The sequence below is a fragment of the Lissotriton helveticus genome, chromosome 6, assembly GCF_964261635.1.
Source record: "Lissotriton helveticus chromosome 6, aLisHel1.1, whole genome shotgun sequence".
In the NCBI taxonomy this organism is placed as follows: Eukaryota; Metazoa; Chordata; class Amphibia; order Caudata; family Salamandridae; genus Lissotriton; species Lissotriton helveticus.
The window spans coordinates 765,426,330-765,449,799 of NC_136067.1; positions in this window are offsets into that span (position 1 = coordinate 765,426,330).

Here is a 23,470-nt window from a genome sequence, read left to right on the forward strand (position 1 = left end):
ACAAGAGCCGTTTGTCGCATGCTCCATTTGGCAACAAGTTTTGTGTAGAGACCTTAAACATTTTGCCTTCCTTTTTTGCTGAATTAAATTCTGTTGGATTTAGGACTGTGGGCACTTTACCACATCTTACCAGGCTAAAGTGCATGCACTCTCTGCTCAAAACATGGTGACATTGGCTTATCCACAATTGGCATATTTAATTTACTCACAAGACCCTAGCAATGTGCACTACATGTGCCCAGGACCTCTAAATGAAATGCTACTAGTGGGCATGCAGCACTGGTTGTGCCACACACTTAAGAAGCCCTTTAAATATGCCTCAGACCTGCCATTGAAGAGCCTGTGTGGGCAGTTTTAACTACCATTTCGATCTAGCAAGTTAAACCTCTTGCGGCCCAATCCTTCCTTTTTAATAAATATATGTCACTCCTTTGGTATGCCCTGGACAGCCCAAGGGCAGGGAGCAAGGTATTAAAAGATAGGACATGTACTCTTCTGTTTTATATGTCCTGGTTGTGAAAAACTCTTACAAATAATTTTTCACTACTGCAAGGCCTGTCTCTTCACAGGATGACAATAGGATTACCTCAGTACTTTTTATAATCGTAATTTCCAATTGGGATGAGATAGAACCCCCAGGTTCGGTGTCTCTAGAAACACCTAATAGGCTGTGTCCTGTTCCCACACAAAGGGCTGCATCACCTCCTGTAGTGAGTTTGGAGTAAGTATGGGCCGAAAATTCGTTCCGCTCGTGGAATTTGCGGATTTTATGCGAGTTCACGATCTGCAAATCTCGCGAAATCGCAGAAAAATCAGCGAATCCGTGAGCGGGACAAATTTTCCATGAAGTACTTACAGGGTTACAGCAGCAGGTGCCCAAGTTGAAGCTTATTTCTTTGTAACCATTTACAAAAGGGTTACAAAGAAATTAACTTCAACTTGGGCACCTGCTGCTGTAACCCTGTAAGTGCTTCCTGAGTGGCGCCTCATTGCTTACTTGCAACTATTCTCTGACCCTGCTCTGACCCTCGAAGCAGCGCGAATTCCGCGCCTGCGCTGGACGTTCCATTGAGTGGGCGGGGCCATGACGGAACCGCTCCGTCATGAGCACAGCTCAACCGAGGCTCGTGACGGAGCGGTTCCGTCACGAGCATGTGAGCGCCGCTCGGCCCCCTCTACCCCCTAGCGCTGCGGCGGAATTGCCGCCGCAGCGAAGGGGTTAAAAACATGTTTGAAAAAACAGATGTTCTGGCAAAATCCTGGCCTTGTGGCCAATTCCAACTACACATGGACAAAAGGTGTTACTTGAACATGAATTTACCTTGAAAAGACAAGAGGTGTTTGCAAAACAGGAACAGTTTGTTTAATTAAACACTATGGTGTGTAGCAAATAAAAATGAGGACTGACTGAAAGTACAATCATTTTGAATGTCTTTTTTTACATTTCTTGAAGCACCATAAAACAATTCATAGATCCTGTTTTGGGAGTGGATGTGGATCTTGTCGTGGAGCCATAAATTGCTACCACCTTTTGACAAATGCAGGTGGGTCTCAACCTTGTGTGGACACAATAAGGGTCAGTGGGCAATGTGTCCAGACTATCAGCATGGGGAGCACATGACCACTGCATGTTTAGTGTGTGCTGAGTCCTGATTGGCTGAGTGTTCCTGAATGCATTTGGCATCCAACTTTGTAGTGTTTTGGGAACGAGTGCCCCTTTGACAATGTATGTTTTATTGGCGCCTACCTCCCACGATCATTGTGGTGTCACTGTCTATCTGTGGGACTAATCTGGGTTTTTCTTGTTTGCAAATTTGTCCTGCTGGTCATGTGCCACCCCACCTGTGATCTGTCAATCAGTATCCTCAGGCCTAGGATGCAGGGCCTGCCTGACCACATATTTCTGACTCTGGTTTGATGGAGAGGTCATATCCGGGATTTCGAACACAGTGATTTAATTTCATTTTTGTATATGCATGTATCATTGCGTACATTGACATCAATATTAACATTGGCATGCCCAACAGGGGTTGATTGCCCGCAGAGGGTTGGATGCAGGGCCTCACCCAAAACCTGACCCTACTGTCGACAAAAGATGTACAAGGCCAAAGGAAGCAATAGTTGTGGATTAAAACAGTAAAACCACTGAAATGTTCACGTTATTATTAAGACAGCAATCTATAACTCACAAAACAGCCATGCAAACCATAACTCACACAGGATATCAAAATTTGTATCAATTAGAAACAGCACCTAAAAGCCCAACATAATTAATGTAACCATCTGGAGAATAATGACACAGTAGGCCTCAAAACCCCAGCTGACTTCATCAAATCTTCTAGAATATGTATTACTGATGATTGTTAGAGAAGCAGGTATGGGTAAAGATATATTTTTCTCTCCTTGATGGCGCCTTTAAATAACCACACTTCTAATAAAAATAACTGCATTTATAGTCACTCTACATTCATGTTTAACTCTTTCCTTTCGTGGAAAACATCCACTTACTAGTTAAATGTTGCCTAAACGTAGCCATCGAAAGCCTAGATTTATCGGTTAAGATACATAATGGGCCCCCGACTGTTTACCAATATTTCCCAGATCCCACCACCCTGTGATGAACATGGAATCTTCTAAACTTGTACTGTGGCCAAGTGCTTTAAATGGTTTGGTGCTCACTGGAACAGAGTACTGGTACTTTAAAATGTTCTCACCTTGAGTACCATAACTTCTTCTTGGTCAAGGAGAGTACCTGTACTGTTCGGAGCTGTCAGGCAGGGCCGGCCCGGTAGCATTGTTGATTGTGCAGTCGCACAGTAAGTGCTCTGCTCGGTTGCTGCAGAAAAAAGAGAATGCTGTCAGAGTGGAGTTAGTGAGCCAGTGAAGACCTGAATGGAGCCAGTGGTGAATAATTCAGCAGCAGCTCATTTGCATTACTCTAGGGGTGTTTGGCGTTTTGGATGCCTTCTGATAGTCTGTGATTGAAAACCCAGGGTCCAATCATAACCTGTGCAGTGAATAACAATATAGGTGTGTGCCACAGGGCCTGTTCCCTGCCATATCTCATGAAAAGTGGGAAAGGAAATCGAATTTATTTACAACGTGACACCCAAGCCAAGAGTGCACCACCCAGCACCTGTCTGCCTGTGGAGGGGGATTGGAGGGGGATGGGCAACCCACTACCTTGCATTGGCTGATCTATTGTCACTACCCACCCCAGCCCACCTATCCATGTCACAAGTCATAGGTAAACATGGGTAGACATTGTCTACCCACCCTTTTCACAAGATGGAGGCAGCCTACCCTGCCAAGAGATTGGACCCCAGAGAAATATAATGAACTTGTCCCTATGTAATTTTCACACACTGGAACACATTCAGTTGTGGCTGCATGTTGTCTGCTTTCATTTTGAGCAGTAACCTGCAGGTGGGGATGGGACTTATCAGATTACAGCTGGGACTTATCAGCTTAAGGGGCCAACAGGCCTCCTTTTGTTGGAGTATCCTGGCTGGGAACTATCGGAAGCCTCACACCTAAATTCTATGTAAGGGAAACAAAGACACATAGCTTGTCACTTCACAGGTACTTGAGAGAGGCATGCTTTTGACTTTGTTCAGTCCTTGTATAGAAGAGATAGGCATGCACTGTAAGAATGTCAGATGTGTTGATCTATCCCAATATTTACACATTTATAGCGCTATGGTTATACTTCTCACAGTCAGAGCGCTTTATATCACACATACACATTATACATTGAAGAAAATCATTTGTGTGCAAATCAATGTACAGGGTGTGTTACATAAGACAGTTAAGGGTACAAGGTGTAGGAGCTACATGTCCTTCATAGCTCACCGTGCTATATTAGCAGGATTTAAATTTATGAACTTCAAGTAGGAAAAGGATCTCTGTGTCAAAAGCATTAACCCACTTACCCTTCTACATAAAATACAAATCTGTCATCTGTGTGTTACATAATGTGCTGTGCAGGAGACATATTAACTATCTATGCTCCTTCGATTCAAAATGGGGACTAGACAAACCACTGATCTCTCCAGCAAATATGTTAACCTCCAGAGTTATCGTACCATTATTATTATTCTGTAATATAGTTGGCACACAGAGATATCTGCAGCAGGTGCTTTAACCCAATAAGATATTTTAAAATGCACACTTTGCAGCCAATTAAGCAGAACAGATGTATTGCCACATTTCTCCTTGTTGCCAATTTCGTTGTGGCAGGGTTTAAAAAAAGATAAATGTATAAATTGAGGCGCAGATTTTCCATCAGGGTTTGCATCACTTTTTTGGCACAACCTGACACAAAATCTCATTTGTTAAATGTTGTAATGCGCTCAAATGCACTCAGGATAGACCTGCTAAACCTATGATTGAGGTCTTAAGATCTGATGTAACTTCTTGTGATGTCACTTCTTGTGAGGTCATGGGTTGTGATGCCACTTCCTGTGATGCCATGTGTGTTGTCATGTGCTGTGATGTCATGCACTGTGATGTCACTGGCATACTTTGTGCAAACTAACTATCTGAATCAAATTGTGTGTGAGTGGTCATGAAGGTGTGTGACTGTATTATTTGGAGGGTGAGTGTATGTGCATAAATGTATTTAGTCATGAAAGACGGACTCACAACCACCTAATGAAGCCCAAGCATGTCTGTGTGAGCCGGAGGCACCATTGGCAGCATAAGGGGGTGGTGTATCACCCCCTGCCCTGCTCGCTAATCAACATTCAGCTGGGCAAACAAGTATGGGGCAGACTGGCAGTACATCATCATGCACACTACTGTCTCTACCCGTCCCAGCACACCTGTATCAGTTTGGCAAGTTTCATGTAATCATCCAAATTGCAGTATTTAATCTGGTTAAGTGAAATGCTCGCTCCACTTATTCCATTGACTTTTCAAGGAACAGAGTGTGCTAAAGAAACCTGGGCATCCACTAAATATATATGTACCAGAACATTGAGATGAAGAAATACAGATAGCCTTGAGGTTTGGAGGATAAACTGGGTCTACAGTTGTGGGGGTTTACTCTTTCAATTAACAAAGGATCTGAAAATAGTATCAAAAGGGCTTCTAGGGGCAGTGAATGCTCTGCAGAAAAATCTTTTATGTTATGATGTTCACCTACCGACAAAGCTAAGACATTAAATTACCATGCCCATAAAATTAATGGATCTAATTCACAAACGGCCTCTGCAGTTGTGGCAGAGGCCTCGCAGTTGCAGCAGGGGTCCCGCACTCGTGGCATGACCTCCGTACAGCAGTTTCCCATTGTGGAGGTCCTGCCGCGTGTGCAGGACCCCTGCCACAACTGCGAGGCCCCAGACTGGGGAGGTCATTTGTGAATTAGGCCCAGTGTTGAATGTCTTTGGTTTAGTGATCCATTGAAAAATTAACTCCGCCCTTAACTTTGGAATCTGCAACCTCATCTCTTGTATGTGTGCCTTCAATTGTGTGCAGTGCAAGAATTTTATTTTTTCTGCCTTTTGAGGGTTTATTATGGACAAGAGTGTCCACCATAGGTCCAAAAGGGCCAGTTTCAGTCCAGGTTATCAACAGGAGGTAACTGTACAAGCGAATTATCTGTATTACATTGTGTGCGTTCGGTCATGAATGTGTGTGTGTTTTTTTGTGGTGGGTGGGTATATGTGCAAAAATGTGTTTAGTCTGGGAAGACAGGCTCACACCACCTAATGGAGCCCAGCCATGTCTTTGTGAACTGGAGGTAGCAATGACAGCATAAGTCCATCCTACTGAGTTTTGCCAGATAGAGCATGAGAGGTGGATGCTGCGCAGACCACAAACCTCGACTGAGCATAAGAGTGTAGGCGGTGAGTGAATACTGTAGAGGAGGAAGCAGGTGGTTGGAGTGGTCACACCTGGATGCCTGGGGTGAAGAGGCAGAGGATAATAAACAGATTTCCTGGGCACTAAGAAAGGGGGCGGGGGGTTGCAAAAAACCTCATGGATTTTGAGAGGCCGAAGGAGATGGGCAGGACAACACAGGGAATTGTGTGGCTTGAAAAAAAGAGTGGTCTTCAAAATGAAAACCACTCTCACAATACATACTGACTTTGGATTTTATGTCTAGTGTGATCGTGTCCAGGTATAACCTCCTCATATTCTGTCTTCTTGCTCTGGCACTTCTTCTAACCCTTTTTTAAAACATGTTTTCTTAACTGAGCCTCTCACACCATAGGTGAACTTGAGCAGTTTGCTCTTACAGTCTGTGATTATGCATTAGGCATGGCATTGTAACTCTGGCCAGCATCTCTAAAAAAAGGTAGTATAGAATGTTTGATGAGCTGGGATTTTAAGACTAATTGCGACAGTATTCACTGTATTTCCCTTTAGTCTTCGTTGTTTAATCAGAGCTAGCAAGACATAGAGATAAGTTTGTCTGTATTTCATATTACAGTGTAGCAAAGCATTAATTACATTTAGTGGAAAGGAACACAAACACAGTCTTTGCACTTTGGGCCAGCATTATAGTCAGAGTATCGGTTGTCTAAGGAAACCAGACTGAACAATAAGTCTTTTGTTGGTAGTCCTTTGTTTTGGAAAGCGAAGAATGATGGGTGGAACCTTCTCTGTTTTATGCCCCTCTCATATGGAACTCTTTCCTGAAATCAAAATGCTTTTTCCCCCTATATTTACAGATGTCTTATCCTGAGGGATGCAAATGCTAGAAAATTATACTAACTTCTCTTTTGCATCACATTCAATGCCCAGGAGGCCTGATCAAGCATATAAAAACTACTTTAAAAAGCGATGGTCTCCTGACCTTTCTTGTGCCCACTGTATCTACATTGTGCTGGATTTATTAAATCTGTACTTGCCTTGCACATATTGTACTTATCTAATTCAAGCTGTGTTTGCCTATTCCACCGACTCAGATTACTTGCTTTATTGAACCGTTGTCAATTAGACCATCATGTTCTCACCTTGCTCGATTCACCCACCTTGTGTTTGCTTTGTCAGCCCTTGCTTACATCGTGCAAGCTGTGTTTGGTTCTTCCACTCTGCTCCGACCCATCATGCTTGATTTACTCAGTCTGTCTCATGTAACCCATCCTTCTTCACTTCACGCACCTAGTTCTCACATGACCCAGCCAATGCAGGGATCATCTGCCCTGTGCTTCCCTTAATCACCCTGTGCATGCCTTGCTAGCTTGGTGCCCCATCTGCTGTTCATCTCATTCACATTGCCTTGACATATGTGGCTCAACTCACTCCATTGCACTCATCTCACCATTTATTTAAGCACTTCATTACACGCGTTACCACTCTATTCACCTGTAACCACTTAACTTGGCCAGTGCTCATATCTAGTACCCCATGCTACCATTCAAAGGGCTGTGGAGGATTTTGATTGACAACAGTAGGTGCATGTTGTACAGTAAATAATGACTGAAACAGTGTTGTAGTCTGCATTGTAGTGAAGAACAGGCTGAAAAGGTTCCTTTTCATGTGGGTTGGTTCAGTGACTACAGTTTTGTTGTTTACTATGTGATGTTTACTATGTGAAAAGTGGAGGAGGCAACAGAGAAACAGAGAAACTGAGGAAAACAGATGTTAAGATGCAAGGTGTATACTCTAAAGAATCGAGGGTGAATGGGATAGATACATAATTATCCAGGCTACTTACTCAAATTATTTTGCACAAAGAGAAAATTCATATGACTTTAATGTCTTATATGTGCATAGGGTCAGAAACTGTATTGGTATACAATTATTTTTTAAAAAGTGTCCTTTTGCACATGGGAGGAAAAATCAAACACTCTACAGATGGCAGAAATTCATCTGTATTATCATGCACATTGCACAGCTGCAAACCAAGAAAATGTTGATACCACTAAATGCTTGTCTCCTAGCTCCGCCCTCAATCCCCCCACCCCCCATTCACACAGTTTATTTTTCCAATTTAAAGCACTCCTCTGACCCAGCCAGTTCGGGGAATAAAACTCAAACATTTAGCATGCAGCACCTGTTCCATCGTCTGTTGCATATCACACACATTGTTTGTACCGGCACACTAGACATAAAGGGTGATATTTTCCCTCAGTTCATCTAACTCTGAAGTGTAGAAAATCTATAGTGCATCTCAGATTGATTTCTCGACGAAGAGACGTGCTTTTCAGTCACCTTTCCTCCTAGCAAAATGTTTTTGCTTTAATAACATGGTTAGCTGGTGCAACGCACTAAAACAAAAAGCTTGAAATTACTGGCCTTCAGACTCAGAAAAAAGAGCATGTTGATATAATTTAACGTGCTGGATACAAACCAAAGGCTTCTTTGTGTGAGGCAGCTCTTGAAATAAATAACATCTTGCGGCTCACGTCCTTGAAAGATGTTTTCAGGTAATAAGCAGCCTTTCCAAGTGCCATTTACTTACGCACATGCAGTCCAGCATACGCAGGGCAGGCACGCACGCAGGACACGCATGCTTGGTACCCGACTCAGAAAAAAATCTATGATGTGTCTGCAGCTCTAGATGATGAGGTGCGCCAGCAGAATGTAGTGGGGTGCTTGATGACTAACTTGACCTCAGACCTTTAACAAAGGGGCTTTGGGGGGTGGCCGTGGTGCAGCCCAGAGCCCAATCTGGTGCGTTGGGCTTTATTTTGACCAGGAGAGAGGGGGGTTACAAATCAGAAATTGTGTCGACTGTGTCACTATTTCAGTAAGGTGACACGGCAGCCGGTTGGTGCTGGGTTAGGAGGTCAGGGGTTTGTGAAGAATTTTGTTAGTGGAGATTTAGATGGCATCCTTATCTGAGGCGAACAACCCCAGGGTGGCGGAAGCCATTCACCTGTTCGCCAAAGCAGGGTGCATGCATCGGGCACGGACGGAGCAGTAAGTGCTGCCGGCACATTGGGCACCAGACGGAGTAGCTGCGGCGGAGTTGGCCTGTTCACAGCCACAGTCCCTTAAAGGAGAAAACATGAGGCCGGTAGGTGCAAATGCCCACAGACAAGAGCGGCTGCATGCGCTAACATACCTCGTGGTACGGGGCGGGGTGCAGCGCGGGGCCCCACGCTCACGTTTGCTAAGGGAGAAGGCAGAGCCTGCATTGGGATAAAAATTGAGGTCACAGCGGCCGCTGAGGCCACGCGCGACATAAAGAAAGGAATAGGGGGGAAATAAAGGCAAGAACGATACGGTGGAGCAAGAGGGGGAGGGGCCACACATTATTGGCAGCAGAGGCCAGGAAACAGGTAGCAGACTCCGGTAGGAGTGGAAGGGAGGGGACATGAGAGAGGGCAGCTAGAGAAAAAGAGGTTGTGGAGCATAGGATTGGGTGGAAGGGGTTAAGCAAAGGGGGGGAAGCAGAAGGTTTTTGCGCAACAGGGAACGGGACAAGAAAATGGAGGACGACAGGAAGGGATGGATAAGGGGGAGGCCTGGCAACAGGGAAGAGCAGGCATGCCAAGGTGGGGGCAAACACCATCATTGGTGTTGGGAGGGTGGTTAGAGAGGGCCCCTGCGGGGCTCAGGTCATGTTGGTCAGAGAAGGCGAGACAGCCACAGCCCATGGGTTGGAAAAAGGGGGGAAAGAAGGGAGGGGTAGCGGGCAGGAAGGAGGGACAGGAAGGTGGACCAGCCTCTGCCATAGTGGAAGCAATGCAGTGGAGTGGAGTGACGAGGAGGAGCAGGAAGGGGATGTTGTTGGGGGTTGTGGGGTGGGGTGTAGACCACCAGCCAAAGTATATACACACACCGGGGGATGAACCGGTGGGTGCTCCTGTGCAGCGGGGGAATTCTGAAGGGCAGGGAGGAAACGGGCGGGACAGCCTGAGCAGGGGGACGATGTAGGGGCAGATGGGGACAGCTCAGACGTGGGGCAAGGGGGGTATTGGCAGTGGTATCCAGTTTCAGAGTCGGCAGGAGTAGGCTTGGTCATTAACCCCAGCTTGCCGGACCTTACTTTTCAATTGCAGGGTCAGAGGGCATGGGAGGTAACGGACTCGGGTGAGTCACATGCAGCTCCACGGTACCAATGAGAAAGGATGGCACTGTCAAACCTGGTCAACTGGAGCACGTCGAGGGATGGGCAGGACACAGTAAAACGGAGGATGGAGGTGCTATCTGTGGTACAGCAACCCCGTTGGGTCAATGCATTCCCGGGGGCAGTGGCAGTAGAGACAGGGCAAAAACCCAGGAGTGGATCTTAAGGGCGGTTTGCAGCCCAGCGGTATCCAGGTGTAGATCTGGAGGAGCTAATTTGCAGTAGGCGGTAAAGGGCTGAGGAACAAGTGCATAAGATAAAAGGTTAAGAGCCTCTGCAGTTGGATTATGATGAGGATAGTATTGAATAGGGGCAGATTGTAGAGGACGAGGAGGGAGATCAGAAAGGATTGGGGGGCGTAGTAACAATGTGCCTAGTGTGTTACAGATTGAGAAGAAAAGACAACGTCCTGCCCAGGACAGTGTGGTGCGATGCCCTACACGACTGGTTAGGCAGCTGGATCCAGTGAGGATGCCAACCTTGATGCTAGGTAAGGGTGAAAAATAGCAAGGCATTTTAAGGTCTCCCAAAGGTAATGTTTTAATGGGGACGGATGCCCATAGAGGTGACACTGAGGAGTAGGTGTGCCTGCTGAAAAGGTTCATATGTAAAGAATACAGGGGTGGGTCCAGAAATATAAAAATTTAACGGGGATAAAAAGACAGGGAGGGCAGTAGGAAGTCGACAGGACGTAAGGCGGGATACTGTGTCAGGCAAGAACGAGACAACAGGGGGAGACAAGCATGGCGAAGGGGTGCAGGCAGATGAAGCAAAAGAGAGCCACAAGATAAAGCTCAAGAGGCCGCCATACATGGGGGTGACAAAGCCACTAGAAGCTTACCTCATGTTGTCTACGAAGAAAAAGATTTTAAAAGGGAGTATGCAGAAATGTTGCAGTTACTGCACAGAGAGCTAAGGGTGAAAGAGGGTTCGAAAGAAGAAAAATTGAAATGGGCCAAAAGGTCTGAGGTAGCCATGATTATTGAGAATTATTTGGCGGCTTTCTTGATTTTTGTGAGAAATACCCAGAGAGGTGTGTCTCCTTTTTTAAATACATGGACATGATCAGGAGAGCTCAGGTGACATATGGGGACTACGCTTGGTCAAATTATGATGAAAAAATCAGGGCAAAGCTTGTGTGGGATACAGAAGCGAAGTGGGGAGAGATAGACTCAGACTTGTATCAGCAAACAATGGGGGCAGTTAAGTTTGGGGAAACCACTTATACGATCAGTGGGCTTCCGTTGGTGTACCGCCCCTTTCAGAACTGCCCCACTTGAGGGGGGGTGGGGTACGCAGCCAAGAACACAGGCGGGGTGCAAGAGGCATGTTGGGACTTTAATAAAGGATCATGATCAAGGGTGTACTGCTAATTCAGAGACAAGTGCTCTAAGTGTGCAGGTAGGCACACATTGGTGCAATGCTATGGGACAGGATACAGCGGGCAGGGGCAGCAGTTTAGCCAAGGTACCCAGCGTAATACAGGGGGGCAGAGGAGGTCAAGGAACACAAGGCTCTATGGGAAAATGAGTGTACACCCATTAAACAACCATGCTTAGAGCAGACTATCCCTCCTGGGATTTTATCACATTACTGGGCATATGGTTTAAGGAAGGTTTTAGGCTTGGGTACGAGGGGCCATGGTCCGCCAGGTGGGCAGACAATTTAAAATCAGTGAATTCACACAAGACAATATTGCCGGACAAATTGTTTAAAGAAGTTGGAGAAGGGCGTATAGAAGGCCCATTCACAGATTAGCCTATGAGAGACTTCATAATTTTACCAATCGGAGTGGGACCCAAGAAAGACCCTGGACAATTTAGATTGATACAACACCTCTTATGGCCAGAAGAGGCTTCAGTTAGTGATTTTATAGCTGAGGACTTGACATCAGTTTCATATTCGTCAGTAGACATAGTCAGAGGACTGGTGGAGAGGGTAGGAACAGTGGCTGTGCTGGCCAAATGTGACATAAAATCTGCTTTCCGTTTACTGCTGGTGCACTCCGATGATTTTCAGTTGCTCGGTATACAGTTTGATGGGCAAATATTTGTTTGACAAAGTGCTACCAATGGGCTGTTCCATATCCAGTGCATTGTTTGAGCGTTTCAGCTCCTTTTTGCAATGGGTGTTCTTGTGGCAGACAGGTAATGGGATGGTGAAGCACTACCTTCACGACTTCTTCCTGGTGGGCCAAACCAATTCAATGGACTGTCAGCAACAGCTGAAAAAGTTTTCAAGAGCTCATGGGGCGATGGGGAGTGCCCCTTGCACCAGAGAAGGCAAAAGGTCCAAGTACGATGTTGTCATTTCTGGTCATTGAATTGGACTAGGGGGCAATGGAGGCATGCCTACAGATGGAGAAGAACTGCATATGATGATGCTGATAGACGACATTCTGGCTAGATGAAAAGTGACGGTTAGGGAGGAACAGGTGCTGTTCGGACATCTTAACTTTGCATGTGATTAGTACGGACAGGAAGGACATTTTGTAGTAGATTGGGAAAGTCATTGGCTGGCCTTACAATGCTACATCATCACATATGTATGTCCACAGGGACGAAATTGGATTTACACATGTGGCTCAAGTTTTTGGAGGATTTCAATGGCATCCTAATGGCGACGCCCAAGGAGTGGGATGTACACATATACTCAGATGTAGCACAAGCTGGTGGTTTTGGGTTGTATGGGCAGGGTAGATGGTGCGCCAAAGACTGGCCATGTCATTGGAAAAAAGGGGGGAGGATCATTACCTTTTTGGAGATATTTCCTCTAGTAGTCATAGTTACAGTGTGGGCATGGGATTTGGCACCCAGGAAGGTTATTTTGGGGGGGAACAATATGGCAGTGGTGCCAGTGGTGAATACACAATTCACCCAGGTACTCAAGCTGGTGCGAGTGTTTGTACTCAGTTGTTTGAAACACAATATTTTGTTTCAAGCCAGGCATATGCCAGGGGTCGACAATGACATTGCGGATGCATTGTCTCGTTCACAGTGGGAGAGATTCCATTGTCTAGCCATGGAGGCGGACAATTGCAAGACACCAGTGCCGACAGGGATGTGGTCCATAGGAGAAAAAGATGATTCAACTGGTGGTAGGATATTTGGCTGTATCCAGTCGGTGGGCATATAAACAGACTTGGTTGGAATTCTTAGAAGGGGGGGCTCAGAAGAGGACAGATAGGTGGGCAACAGAAGAGGATGGTGTACAGCTTATTCTGTCAATGATTGACAGAGGATTGTCAATGGACACTATTGCAGGCAAGATGCCAGGGATCACTTTCATGGGGAAGGGAGTATGCCCCCTAGGCAGGCGAACTGGGCAGACACATTCTAGAGGGCTGGGTTAGAGAGAAGGGGGTTAGGCCGCGAGTGATTAGACCGTGGTCTAATGTTTTGTTGATAGATGTCATTCTAAGGATTTGCAGGAATTAGTAAGAAGAAATATTGTTTTCCGCATTAATGTCGTGGATGTATTTTGGGGCTTTTCGTATTTCAGAACTGCTGGCTAGGAAGGGCGTGCCAGGTGTACAATGGGGCGAAGTGGGCCAGTGGAAAGGGGAGGTTGGGTTGAAGATTAAACAATCAAAAATAGACCAAAGGGGAGCGGAAAGTGGGTAGTGATGGGAGCCACAGGTGATGGGGAGGCATGGCGGGTGCAATGACGGTGTACATTGAGAGGGTGGCCCGCTCTAGGAAGCAAGGACATTTCTTGTAGGTTCCCAGGCCGCATGGTGTCAGCGGCGCAGTTACTGTGGGTGATACGGAGAGCTTTGTTCTTAGGGGAGGTACTGGGCAAATATGGTATGCTCTAAGTTTGGATCGGGGTAACAACGGATGCAGCGAATGAGGGCTGGGAGAAGGACAGGATAATGCACTTGGGGCGATGGACATCTGATTGTTTGAGAAAATACATTAAGTTGGGGGAGTCAGAGTTGGGGAGGCATAGTTTTCTATGTACCTACGCATGTGTCTTTTCAGGTGCTGTGGTGGGGCCAGCAACGGCGGAGCTGTCCATCTGAATAGTTGGGCATTCTTTTGTTAAATGGGCTGGGCGCCATGAATTGGACAAAGGGAAAGGTTTGAGCCTTGGATTAGATACATCATTGTTTAATATTTCTTGGCAGAAAAAAGGGTGGCATGAGATGGCATGAATTGATTCTGGGTTTAAACATGTTAATCAGGGGTAACATTTGTCCTGATGTTTTGATCGTATACCTGGAGGAAAGTGACCCAGTGGTTTGTAAGGGGTTGGCTCTGTTCAGACAAATAAAAAGGTACCTATTGGAGATTACACAGCAGTGGTCAGGGTGTTATATGATCTGGATGGGTTCATTCCAAGGAGACAGTGGAGGGGGCAATGGACCCACAGCAATCGATAAAGCCAGGAGGAAAATCAATATGGAAATGAGCCTGTTTTGTAACAAGGAAGGTATAGACAGAGTAGAGCATCCCGAATTAAGGTATGCAGCAGTTTATTTTTTCAGGAATGATGGGTTGCATTTGTCTCGCTTCGGGATGGACCTATACCTCAAACGAATTAAGAAGGTCCTAGCTAGGTCATTGAACATAAAAAGGTATCCCAAGATTGTCCTAGGTGGGGGAGTCAGAAAAGTCAGGGGGAGGCAGGAACTTTTCTGAGTGGTGTTTGGTAGATAGTTTTTATACGTTTACAGGTTAAGTATATGGTTGGGACCAAGTTACTCTGGGGGCAGGCATTAAGGGGGAGTTAACATAGGAAATGCTTAGTTAGGTAGATGTTTTGGGAAGTAGATAAGAGGTTGCAGGGTTAAAGTTCAACAGGTAATAACTGAGTGGGGGTTAGTAAATAGCTTCAAGGGGAAACCTTAGGGGTGGGGGCAGGAGGCAAGGTAGGTGAACAAATGTATAGCGAGGTTTAGTTTTGTACGACAAAGGGTAGGGGAAATGTTTGTGAGGTGCACCTGTCTTCAATAAAGCAGATTTTTCGCACATATTGAGCGTTTTTGTTGTCTGTGCTGTGACTTCCCTTTGGACCAAAAAATGATTCGGAGAAGAATCATGATTAACAGTCTCTGGCTGGTGGTCTTCCTGACTCCTCCTGGTCACACCGTTATTTAATAAATGTGGCCCACATGACCACACAAACCAATTGAACATATACAGCACAGCAAATGGATACTTCCTGGTTACTGACAAGGCATTCCACTTTAAGGCATATAGCGATACAACAAAAGTGTTCAGAGGATCACTCCACATTGTCCTGCAAGCGGGTCGAGGGCACAGGGTTGCCTAGGAACTCATGCCTGGTGTGGGTGCCCCGACTCATTAGTCTATCTGGTAAGTTGAGTCTCCCTGTACTCACAGGGGTTTCAGGGGGGCTGATTTCACTGCAGCTTTTTTTCACTGGCTCAGGAATGTTAGTTGAAGGAGACACTCACTGGGGCATTTTCCTAATCACCTAGGTCTTCGTCTACTTCTTAATGTTCCCTAGCGGGGAGAGTCCGTGGAAGAAATAGATTGAACTGGGAGATGTTTCTTGTGACTTCTTGTTCGTGACAGGCACTTTGGTACTACACAGGTGGACAATGGTCCATGGGTGAGGTACAAACGGCAGCCTAAAGTTGCTCCTGGGGGACCTATTTTTCACCAGTACCAGATCTCCTAATTTAAGAGTGTACCCCTTGGCCTTCCGGTGCTGGCTGGCACGGGCTCTTGATGCACATCACTTGTCCAAGACTCTTTATTAACCAATGGGATTGGGAGTCCATGCAAGATGATAAGGAAGGGATTCTTGGACAACTTGCACCAAGATGAGATGTTCAGGAGCTTGCCCTGTGGTGACTGGAGTGTGGGGCTTGCCAACATTCGCGTAAAAAGGAATAGATGACCCAATCACATGGTTGTTGATTTGCGTATGCAATCCTGTTGACTTTGTTTGAAGTCCCATGAAATGCTCCACCTCCCTGTTGGCTTGCCCCCAACAAGGAGTGACCTTCTTGTGTGTGATATTCAGGGACTGTAAGCACATGACCAATTCTTGCCCTTGAAAAGGTGGACCATTATCTGTCCTTGGTTCCTTGAGCTGACCATGTGTGGCCAGTATCTTTTTCAACTATGTAGTTTGTGTGCTCTTTGAGAGGGGAGGAATTCCATTTCGGGGTACTTGGAGTAGTCATCAATGATCACCATGGCAAAGTGTAAACTGGCAGATATTTACAGCTTTTGGGGTGACGCCATGGGCATGAATTACCATGGTCTTGAGTAGATCATCCATGAGAGGTAAACACACCTTTGTAAGAACACTACTTTTGGTCTTGACCATCCCTTGATGCCCGGCATGGGAAAGCTGCACAACATGATTGGTGAGATTGGTGGGGATAACAAGACAACTTCCTCATAGGAGACAGCAATCGGGGTCGGTAGCCAATTCATGGCAGACATTTATACACTTTCAAGAATTTGTTGTGCTTCCAGTGTGAGTTGAACCCAGTGGTCTTTAATCCCAATGACACTGACCACTTTGACAGAGTCTAATGGTCTCCGGAGGAAGTCGTCCTGCGAAGGGACTGGGCGTATGGCCTCCACTGTGAAGAGGGCATGAACGGTCAGTGATGTACCATATGTATTCCTCTGTTTCATCAGCTTCCTTTTCTTCCTCTGGAGGGGCTGCATGGGGATATTGTGACAACTATTCCACTGGGTTATTTGTTCCAGGTGGTATTCTATCTAACAGTTGTATCCATGTAGTTGTATCATCCACTTCTCAATTTGTGTGGGTGGTTTAGATGCTGTCCCTTGGAATAGTTGAATGATGGGTTTGTGGTCACCACAAGAGGATGTCCCTATATCTATAAGTGGAAGGGACAGCATCTGCAGTATATGGCTATTGCCTCCTTTTCGATTTGTGAGTACTGTTGTTAATTCAGTGTGAGGGATCAGTTCGCAAATGCTTTTGGTGTCCACTCCCCTCCTTCTGATCTTTGCATCTGCAACACTCCCGGGTCTTTAGGGTCGACATCCACCGCAATGGTGGTTTCCCTCTGTGGGCCGAAGTACATGAGTGTTGTGTCTGCCGACATGACTTCTTTGGTTGCTTGAAAAGCATGTTCTTGTTCCGCGCCCCATGTCCAGGAGACTGCAGACTTGGTTAGGTCATGGAGCGGTTGTGTTAGGGTTGTCAAGTCCTTGATGAATCAGCCACAGTAATTTACCATGCCTAAAAAACGTCAAGCCTCAGACACTGTGGAAGGAGAGGATTCATTGATGTTGCGTACCTTTTCAGGGTCAGGTGCCATACGCTCAGCTGAAAATGTGTAACTAAAAAAGTTAAACATCTGTTTAAGAAATTCACATTTGTCCTAATGTAGTGTGAGCCCAGCGTCCCGTATTCATTGGAGAACTTTCCTTAGACTGGTGTTGGGCTCTTGCATGGACGTAGCAACCATGATAATGTCATCTCTGACATTGAATACTCCTGGAAGGCCTACCAAAGTTCCCGTATGGTGTTCTGTAAAACCTCTGCGGCACTGAACATTTCAAAGTTCAACCTCCTGGAGCACTGCAGGCCAACATGAGTGGAGATTGTTGTGATATATCTTGACTCTAAGCTAGATTGAGCTGGTTGTAGATTGATCTCAGGTCGACCTTTGATAACCAGCTAGCTCTGTTCAGTTATTCTATCAGGTCATCAATGGTGACGTTGATGACCTGATCACAATCGTGATCTCAGGTGACGTTCCCTTTTTACGGTGACATTGGGGAACAACATGTCTATGCATGTACATACTTTGCTAAGTTGCTTTGGCTTCCAGGTTACTATAATGGGGGATGCCTACGGGGTGGGTCCTGACACCTTCTCTATGATTCCCACAGTCTCCAGTTTCTCAAATTCCTTCTCAACCTGATGCATCAAGTAAATTTAAAAACATTAAAAGAAATGTTATATTTATTTGCATGTATATAATATTATTTCTCATTGTATTAGTTAAAAACATAACATTTTTAAAAAACAACAAAAATTAATATTTTATGTATATAATTTTTTTGTTGACATTTTAAAATATTTAATGAATTTAGAATACAATTTAAATTTGAATAAATGTTTTTGAGAATGTTTTTTTTTAAATTGCATATTTTGGAAATAATGTAATGTAATAATGTAATTTATAAGACATAGATTTCTAGGATTTGTTTTGATATTTTTAGATGTTTTTACAAATTTAAATAAAAAAATGATGTGGGTATTTTCTCCGAATGTAGTTAATTGTTATTTGGAATGTTTTTATTTTTTTTAATTACCTATCACTTTTACTCAGTTTAGTTAGTTTGGAGTTTGAATAGTACATTTAAATGGTTTTTATCCAGCACTTTCCCTGATTTTAGTTAGTTTGGAGTTGGAATAATCAATTTAATTGGTTATTCAGCACTTTCCATTATTTTAATTGGTTCGGGGTTGGAAAGTAATTTTTTTATTGTTTATTAATCAGCACTTTCCCTGATTTTAGTTGGTTTGGAGTTGGAAGGTAATTTGTTTATGGTTTATTAACCAGCACTTTCCCTGATTTTTGTTGGTTTGGAGTTGGAATAGTAATTTGTTATGTATTATTATCCAGCACTTTCCCTGAGTTTAGTTAGTTTGGAGCTGGAATAATATACTTAATGTGTTTATTATCCTGCACTTCCCTGATATTAGTTGGGTTGGAGTTGGAATAGTAATTTTTCATGGTTTATTATCCAGCACTTTCCCTGAGTTTAGTTAGTTTGGAGTTGGAATAGTAATTGTTTAAGATTTATTATCCAGCACTTTCCTCAGTTTAGTTGGTTCGGAGTTGGAATCGTATTTTTTTAATGGTTTGTTACCAGGCACTTTCCCTGAGTTGGTATAGTAAATGTAATTGGTTTGTTATCCACCACTTTCCCTGCTTCAGTTTTTTGGGAGTTGGAATAGTATTTGTTGATGGTTTATATCCAGCACTTTTCCCTGAGTTTAGTTAGTTTGGAGTTGGAATAGTGAATTTAATTGGTTTATTATCGAGCACGTTCCCTGATTTTAGTTGGTTTGGAGTTGGAATAGAATTTTTTTGTGTTTTGTTGTCCAGCATTCTCCCTGAGTTTAATTAGTTTGGAGTTGGAATAGTAATTTTTTAAGTTTTATTATACAGCAATTTCCCAGAGTTTAGTTAGTTTGGAGTTGGAATAGTAAGTTTTTAAGTTTTATTATCCAGTTTATAAAAAACGTTATATAAAAAAAGAGATACACATGTGAGTTTATATTGTTAATATTTTTATTCACAATCAAGTGTATTTATTTAAGAAGTTCACAATTAAATTGTTTTCATTCAGTTTTATTTTACAATTTATGTAATTAATAAAAAAAATATAAAAAAAAGTTTGATGTTACTAAGAATACATTATAAAGCATAAAATATTTAACATATATTTTGAATGTACATTTACATTACAAATATATTGTTAAATACATTTATCATTTTTGTAACAATTTAGAAACATTTTAAATTTGTATCCAAATACAATTATACCATAGAAAAATAAGTATATTTTTAAGTTTTGTGATTTTAAATTTATTTTAAAGAAAAACAAACATTTTAGTGCATTTGTTTTAAATATGTTTTCAATATATCTTAGATAAAAAAAATTGTAAGAACATGATATAATATATGTTTTTACAATTTTATAGTTTGTAATTTTTTTAGCTATTATTTAGTATATTAAATATTATTATTTTGCATAACAATACTTAATATATAAAATATTTTACAAATATTTTCAAACATGTTTTTTATCACATTTATTTTTGTTCAACATAGTCATACTGTTTGTACATTCACAATAGTCTTTTGGTAATTTTATATGTTGAAAATTAAATACATCATACAAATATACATTCTTAATGTATATTAAATATTATATTTTATGTTTTGTGATAATATAGTATTTAACATATATTGTACAGTATTTGTACATATTTTGTTCATTGTATATTATTTGTTCATAATATAAAAATATATATTTTATTTTGTGGATCTTTTTTAGAATTCTTAATTCTTGTCGATGAAGAGATCGTATTTTTTCATTTTTATTAGGCGGTCATTTTGTTCCCTAAATGCTCACTTTTCTGTCTATCTATTCTGTTTTTAGGTAATTTTGGAAAACAGAATCTCAAAGTTGGGAGCTGCTTTTAGTTGATTATGGTAAGTTTGTTGTAATTTACTTTTAAGGTACTTTTAGGGCACAGGGAAGCTAGTGGTAGTATATTAAGACTTGTTAGTGTTAAATGTCAGTTTTTTTTGTGGTATGATGTTGTTTGGTAGTTTGGTGTTTGATGTGTTTCACGTAGTTTTTAAGAGTAGTAGAGTATTATATAGGTTAGTTATGTGATATTTAATTATGTTATTTTGTATTAAATGTTGTAATTAAAGTGTGGGTGTATATGTGTTTATGTGGGAGGGGTTTTTATTTTTTTATTTTTGCAGGTTTTCAGTTTCGATCAACTATGGTGTTAACGACATGTTTCTTTCAAAAAATGAAAATGTATTTAGTTTCTTAGAAAGGAATTACTTTTTTACATTTCCTTTTATTTTTTGGGTTATTTGGAGTGGTTTTTTTTCAAACTAATTTTCGGGTTTTTGAGGGTTTTGTTATTGAGAGGATCGCATTGCTGGAACCTTTTTTCTACAGTTGTATTTTTTAATTTTTTGGGAGGCTTTCCTTTTTTTATGGATTCGTATTTCGTTTTAAATACAATGTATTTCTTTGTTTTTGAGGATCATCTACTGCTGCAAATCTGTAAGTTATTTTTAATTATTATATGTAGGAAATGTTTTTTGTGAACATTTTGTCTGCTTCTTTCTTTTTTTATTTTAATAATTATTTTATGTCATATATTTGTATACCTGTCTTTATGTATAAAATGACATAGTTATAATTATCTATTTAAAAAAGAGCAAAAATATGTTGTTTTATTGTTTTGTAATTTTCAAATGCTTTATGGTGTTTGCTATTGTATGATTTTTAAAGTTTAGATTAGGCTATTGTATCTAGATATTCTAGTCCTTTGGTGTTTGAGTAGCGTCTAATTTTGTATTGTATTCATACATTCTTTCTGTTTGTTTACTAAGTTTAGGACCTATTTTAGCATTAATTCTTGGAAAAATGTATTATTTTTTGATGGATTCTATTAATTTGTAAAAATGTGGTTGTACAATTCCTATTGTGGCTTGGAGGGCATTATACCATCCTGTCACTCTGTTATTTGTTTTAGAATTTTGTGCTAGGGTACTTTCATGGACCAGGGATGTGGAATTTGGGTTGTCTTCAGTGCCCTGATCTATGTAGTCGTCCCACCCATGTGTCTTCAAAGTAGTCAAGCAGGGGTGTTAGTTTTGATTTGTTGGCTTGGTAGAAAGGAATTTTCATAAGTATATTAAAGTGGTTTGCTACTTCTGTTGCTGGTACATAGGCCAAGGCTATTAGTTATTTTATTTGGCAAGCTAAGTTGCTGTTTGTTGCATATTCTAAGCTTAGGGTCGATTTTTGGAGACGTCTCCATATATTTTGGATAAAATGATAATAGCAACCTTGTATTGCTGTATGTGGATATATTTTTTAAATTGCATGGATCATTGCTTGTTCAAAATCTATTGTTATTTTTTGTTGGATGTAGGTTTCTGTTTGTTGTTTAATTATTGTAACCATTTCTATATAGGTAGTAGTTTGTGTGTTGGGGAGTGGAGTGTATATGAAAGGGATGTTAGTTTCTTCATATTCACCATGGACGGTATAAATTTGATAAAATGGTTTAGAACAGACTTTAAATGTCCCATCCATCATCCATGATTCACATTGTTTTAACTTTTGAATGTTGGTGGCAAAGATGCTAATTACTTTTTATGACTATTGTTGTCGTAAAGAATGAATTCTTCATCTTTGTGCGTTACTGTGTATTCTTGAAGAATTTCTACTTCTAAGAAAGTTTTGGGGGTAATGGTGTTGGAGCAGTAGCTCTTTTAGTTCTGGCTATGAGGTGTTTTAGGGTTAGGATGAAAGGTAGTTGTCCTGTTCCATGTTCAGGAACACGTTTTAGCACATTTTATAATATTTTTGTGCTAGTTTGCTGTGACCTGGTGCTTGCTTCTTTGATGGTTTCTACAGAATCTCTAACCTCAATTTCTGTGGCGTTGCGGGAGGGTGGTTGTGTTCTGTAACATTAATAACAGTTGTTTCTACTGTCGTTGCTCTCCCACAGCAAGAGTTGGAGTAGTATTTATTACATTTCCAATGGGCTTTATTTTCTGGTATTTTCTCTTGTGCATAAGTATAGCCCATGTGGCAAAGAAGCAAAGAAATAGTGTTCCTTTTTGTGAGGAAAGTAACTTTGCCCCTTCTGTCATTTTCTTTGTATGTCATATATCTTCCTATGTGTGTGTGTATATATATACATATATATATATAGGCGGTGTTGCCGCCACTGTGCTGCACGTCGGGCGAGGTGGATGCTCTACCTTGCCCCCGCCGAAAGGATCCCGGCTGATTGGGGGTGATGTGGTCTAGGGGACCCAAGGAGGCATGAACTTCCACGGGCACATATGAACATTGAGGGTTTTAAGTGCGTGGTGCCAATCCTCCTCCGGTGCTCACAACTTGCCGGAAAGATGCATTCTGGGACATGCAGGCGTTGAACATCACGCCGCATACAGACTCACCTTTGGGGCGGAGCGAGCAACCAGCACACAGGTCAAGGCAGGATACTTAAATCCGTAATATGTGCCGACTTCCTGTCAACACCTCAGGCACTGAAGAAGGCAGACAGAAGATGCCGAAATGCATTTGCCATGTTTTAAACCCTGGAAATAAATGCCTCCAAGATTCCCCGTCTGTGGTCTCTACTTCTTCTGCAGGAGGAGTTGTTTGGACATTTTGTTGCGTGACTGCCAGCATCACGCTTACGAGACCCCCACATTGTCAAGTTGGCCACGGAGCTGCTGGTCTTCTGTTTTGGCGGATTTCCTTTCTTTCCAGGGTACTGGATCGACCGTGGCCCCACTAAGTCTCGGGAGAAGTTGGGGCGGTGTTGCCGCCACTGTGCTGCACGTCGGGTGAGGTGGATGCTCTACCTTGCCGCCGCCGAAAGGATCCCGGCTGATTGGGGGTGATGTGGTCTAGGGGACCCAAGGAGGCATGAACTTCCACGGGCACATATGAACATTGAGGGTTTGAAGTGCGTGGTGCCAATCCTCCTCCGGTGCTCACAACTTGCCGGAAAGATGCATTCTGGGACATGCAGGCGTTGAACATCACGCCGCATACAGACTCACCTTTGGGGCGGAGCGAGCAACCAGCACACAGGTCAAGGCAGGATACTTAAATCCGTAATATGTGCCGACTTCCTGTCAACACCTCAGGCACTGAAGAAGGCAGACAGAAGATGCCGAAATGCATT